The following is a 5,773-nucleotide window of genomic DNA, read 5'->3' as shown; positions in this document are numbered from 1 at the left end:
GGTCAAGGTCAAGCTTTAGTTAGGGATGTTACTGTGGTAGTTACTCTTGCTGATAGTTCCGTGTTAAAACCTTAGGAAATCGCAGGTACTGCGACTGAAATTACTTGAAAAAGGAGGAAATATAAGTTGATTATTTCTTCAAATGATATTTTTAAAGGCTTGGTCTTTGAAACCTTTGGTGCAAAGAAGCCATCGACTTTATAAACATAATTGGCAACCGACTTCTTTCCGAAACAGGTGAATTGAAATCCAAACAATATTTGTTTGAAAGGATTTCTTTTGCAATTCAACGTGGAAATACAGACAGGCTTCGGGGAAATTTCCATATTCCAGAAATTTTTAACTTATAATTTGAATGTTTATTATGTTTTAAGAAATTAGTCCAAAAAAAAACAAAATTTCTTCCAAGTATCCAAGTGCTGAATATCGTTTGTTTCTTTTTCAGTTTTCAATTTAATTCAATTCAATCTTCATTTGTCTGTATACCATAGGTAGGTTTGACACATCTGACATCAGTAAGTATAATACATAAATCAAATAAGATAAATCGAATAATATACAATTACGAACAGTTTAAAATGTTAAATAAATAAACACTAAAATGGAATAATAAAATAAGAGAAAACATAAAATAAGATAATACACAATAAAAGTTTAAAACTTAAACACAGTTATAAAAAACAAGTAAAGATAGGTAAATGACTTAATAGTAAATGACTAATCATAAGATATGTGATGGGTCCTTTGTTTATTTGAAAAAAGGCAGATGCTTTATTCAATGGGTTTATAGTTATGGAAATAGTAAATAAATCAATTCTATTACTTTATTAAAATTTAAACACCGTAGTATTATCAATACGTAAAACTTGTTTCATCATTCCGCATATCGTCCTACTGCATTAGCGCAAAAAACTCCCTCGACGGGAATCGAAATAATATAAGTTCACCCTTGTATAACGGATATTAAAGCACGAGAGGAATAGCAAACTGTGTTCACTTTGTACTGCTGTAAAACCATAGGGTATATCATTGTATAAACAGTACAGCGCAATACGCTTCAAATCTAGAAAAAGCCAGACTATCCGCTTGTTCGCAGGATTTCATAAGGATTATGGAAGTTGTACATAGGTACAAAGGAGAACTCAAAAGAGTGAATTCAATCTTATCTCGCTAATGTTTAGACACCTAAATCTGAAGGTGTTTGAATGTTAAGCGAGACGACACTTATTCGAATATACAAATGTTGTCATTGAGATTATGCAAAAGTAAGCAAAAAAGGCCGAACATTCATTTATTTCTCATTTCCATCTGAGAATCGGAGAACTTGAAAATTCGTCTGAGAAACTTTACCGTTATATACTTTCTTAGTTTTTAATCAGTTTAATCGCATTATTTTTGAAAATTTATTCTCAAGTATACTTTTACAACAATTGAGGAAATGTGGACTAAGTGCAAAAACTTATAAAGATCAACGTGTTGTCATCGCGAACCGAAAGTTGAAGTATCAAATTAGATTTGTGCCAAATTTACGTTTTCGATTTATTAAATAAATTTAATTTACCAATGTTGCCATTCGAATGATACATCTAAAATGTAATCATTGAAAGAATGTCCTCATCTTCCCTTAGTATTTGCATAATTGAATTTCGACTTTCAACGGGAAAATTTCGGGATTAATTTCATTGGGTTGTTATAATTTTAGGTCAAATGTCACGCTTATCGAAGATAACTGTAAAGCGAGGGATTGTTTCGTTTATAAAAGCGCTCGGCTACCGTTCCTTTTTTATTCCATATTTCGTCATAAAAATTCGAAATGTAAGCAAAAGAATTTCAAATACAAATTACGATTAAACCGTCGGAGAAAATAAGTTAGGTAAAAGCGTTGAGTGACTTCACTCAACGGTAAAAGTTCATTATCTTTTAATATCTGGTTGGAAATCCTAATGGCTATTAAATATAATTCCGAACATACGCATCAGTCGTTTCGATTCTCCTATTGAAATTTTGCCCAATTAATCCAAATCCGCTAAACACTATAGTTACATTTCAGTTCAACCCAGATCTGAATTATGAGAACCAGTCATAATAAACTTCATAAACGTTCGAGTGCGTTCACTTGAGCCCTTCTATCTTTCTAGGCGAAAGTAAAAATTTAGCATTAAATGTGCATAAATTGTAGCGGAAAACACTTTTAGTCCGGGGGTAAAAGGTCTTCCGTAGAATATTAATAATTAATCAATTCTTTTATCTTTAGGATTTCCAAACTGGAAGATTTAGCTGAGCTCCGTAATCTTAATGGTCTTATCTCGTCTTTTTGCTCAAATACCTTGGACTGAACTTACAACTCTTTTTACTTCGTCATCGAAATATCGAATACCCTAAACCAAAACTCAAAGTTAATAATAATAAAGGTCTTTATTATGATTATACCTATAACGAGTTACAGTAACCTTAAATTAAAAGAATGTTTCAAAAACCCACTCGTGGGTATTGCCGCGTAACACAACTGTAAATTATGACTAACGGGCAAATATATATAGACCATAGCAGCTATCAATTAGCGAAAACCCGAAGTCTCTAGGTGGCCCGGGAGCCGAGATCTCGATGGAACAGACAGACTACGGAAAATCGAGCACATAAGCTTTACCTCAACTCCGCTAAAAAGATAATAAATAACAAACAAAAATACGCTCTTCACTTGTGAAATCATTGCACTCAAGTATCTCAGGAGATCTGCTCTGCATTCAGTTTTTCCCTGACATCTTATAAATTTAGAAACAGAAAAGCTTCTCACCTCCACTGGTAACGCATTATACACCTTCAAGTAAAAGAGCATTAATTACAAAAACAAGCAAATTCAAATTCAAATGAGAGTTGCTCTCTCTTGATCACCGCGAGAATAGTTTTAGTGACCTCATTTATTACAAGGAAGGAAACAAGTTGTAAATCAGCATATGCATGATGAAAGCGCATTTTTGGTAATGCAGATGAGTATTTCATTAGCAAAGTTTAAAATTATCGATCTCACAAGTAATCTAACTCAAAATAGACTAGAGTCTACACATCTACACTATAACAGAAAGCTTTTAGTGAAAACTTAAAGTCTCTAGCAATTGGAATTGCTGCGATCTCAGCTGGACAGCCAGCCAGCCAGCCATAACGAATATAATAGCATATTTTTTCTAAAAATGCGCTAAAAAGAGCTACTGAACACCTTCCAGGACTCATTTACTTTCTCACCTTTTTTCTATTGGAACATAACTTGTCTCACCATAACAACAATATAGGGGTATGTAAAGGGTTTAAGTTCGTGGCCTGAGTTCAGGCGTCTGCGTTAGGATATAACCACGGATATAACCTACAATATTTGCAGACGGAGTAGGGTTTCGAGACCCATGACATTACAGTATTTCCATATTCATGAAAATAATTACATTTGGCATTCTGGCAAAATGAGATAGCAGCAAAATATGACAAATTCCACAAATATAGTCCGCCCCCACATAAAACAGACAAAAACCCCCAACCCACCGTACATAAAACAACCATCGTAACGAAATTTTGAAGCCACCTTCCTCCGAATGGTTAAAATATAAAATATATGTAAACAGTACATATACGAAATCTACACGATACTCTAAATTGAATACACACCCTGTATATCAATTTCAAATAAAAGCCACGCACAACTATGGAAAGTTCCAATTACCTATGCAACGAAAGCTACAGTATGCCTTACCTTGTATTATCACCGTACTAATCTTCAAGGCCTATAATTGCAAACGTTACCTGGATCGCCCTTTTTGTAAAGCGGTTTTACAACTGCTCCTTTCAAACGTTCAGGGTAAACACCAGATTGAAGTGTCAAGTTTATTATATAACATAACGGTTCAGCTATCAAACGGTTGACTAATTTTAATATACTATTGCTAATTTCATCTTCTCCGCACGATATTGAAGATTTCAATGAACAAATAATGGAGACTATATCCGTAGTGATAAGTGGAGTGAAAAACATTGAATGCGGGAGGGGTGAAGAAAGTGAGACATTTACATCACAAGATTTACTTTTGCGATCATAAAACCGTGTGAAATGAGAGGCAAACATATTAATCGCTTCCCAGTTAGGGACCCTTTACTCTCTGGATTCAGCTGCCGCCACCTAATCTCTTATCTGTCGCGCAATAAGTTTCACCATTAGTTTTAGGGGAAACGACGTTAGACTGATGAGTCTAAACGACTTGGTTTGAGCGTATGTCTCGCCCAGCTTTAGGTATGAATACGACTTTTACGTTCCTCCACGCCATATGTATGTATCCCTGGGTAAAACTTGCCCTTAGTAGTGGTAGAAAAGATTCCCTCATCCCTGGGGATTTATACGGATGGAAGTCTTGACTGCGCACCTAACTTTGGTTAGGTTCACCATCTGTCAAGTTAAAACCTAATCTCCTCTGTTGTCCCTGAAAAGTGGTTCCAGAGTAATTGGTTTGCCCCTCGCATTATGTTAAGCGAGGGTCTTTGATCCCGGAAAGTGTGATAAAAGGGAAAGCTCCAAGGGAAATTGATTCTCTTCATCATTATGTGGCGTTTTTACCTATCATAGTCCCTAAACATTATTAATAATCTCCCAGCGAGTTGAGAATCTTGCGGTGTATGTTCGTCTGTCCGTTAGCACGATATCTCGAAAACGAATGAAACGATTACGATGAAATTTTGCAGGTGGACTAAATATGGGTATAGCTTTAGAGATATAAAACGTCAATGCCAAAAGTGGAGCCTAATCGAGTGAACAGTCAACAGTTGAAACTGCGCTACGAAAGGACTCTGGTTCGAATCCGGGTTCGGCATGGCCTTGGTTGAAACCTGCCCACTCAAAAATAGAGGCTAAAATAAAATAAAAGTAAAATACTTCAAATTCGTGTCAATTTCGCAGTGCAGTTTACGTTATACTTCTGTTATGTTATTTTGTTATGTAGTTATATGTATAAAATCATGGGTGCGTATGGATTTTGAACCTGTGTTCCTCAATTGTAATTTATATAAATGCTCTGGATTGGGACAGTGTTTTAAATTTTAAAGAAATTATCCCAATATTCTATATAGAATGCAATTCCGTAATTTCTTCTTCGGAATTTAGTTTGAAAGATACGACCAAATAAAATGCAGTATTGCCTCGATGAGTATGAAATAAATTTAGCTTTTACCGGAAACGTTTTGATTAAATGATACATCGTAAATTCGTTATTGTGTTCCACATTCTACTATAATATCGTGCCAGCAAATTGCTATTTAAAATAACGAGGATGAAATTTTGATTAGTTTAGGCAAATGCGTTTTGTTATATATAAGGGCGGCAATAACATAATCTTGCAGAGAATTTCTGTTAACTGGTGCGGTTTGAGTAACTTGGAGTTGGTTAAACTGCGATTCTCTATCTGACCACAAACGGTGGAAAGCAGTGCTAAATTTCGGCACAATAAAAGTTTCTGAGCGAGTAGAGGTGTAAGAGTTAAATGGTTAGCAGGATTGAGGGTAGACATTTCACTCCTTACAAGTTAGAAATTAGAGATGCTTTAGGTACATAAGTTTGAAATGTTATGGAGACATTTGAAAGAAGTGGTTTAGTAAAATATTATCTCTCGATTTCTGACGTAATAATCATTGAGGAATAAGACAAGCGGCGTTTTCTTAAATCCATTAAGCAAATGAAATAGCGGTAACCAAGTAAATTTGCGAATGAAGGGGCCATGTAAAGAAAAATACGCCATACCAA

This window comes from Photinus pyralis, unplaced genomic scaffold (assembly GCF_008802855.1).
Source record: "Photinus pyralis isolate 1611_PpyrPB1 unplaced genomic scaffold, Ppyr1.3 Ppyr1.4_LG3a, whole genome shotgun sequence".
Lineage (NCBI taxonomy): Eukaryota > Metazoa > Arthropoda > Insecta > Coleoptera > Lampyridae > Photinus > Photinus pyralis.
The sequence above is the reverse complement of the archived record's forward strand: the minus strand, read 5'-3'. Positions refer to the sequence as shown.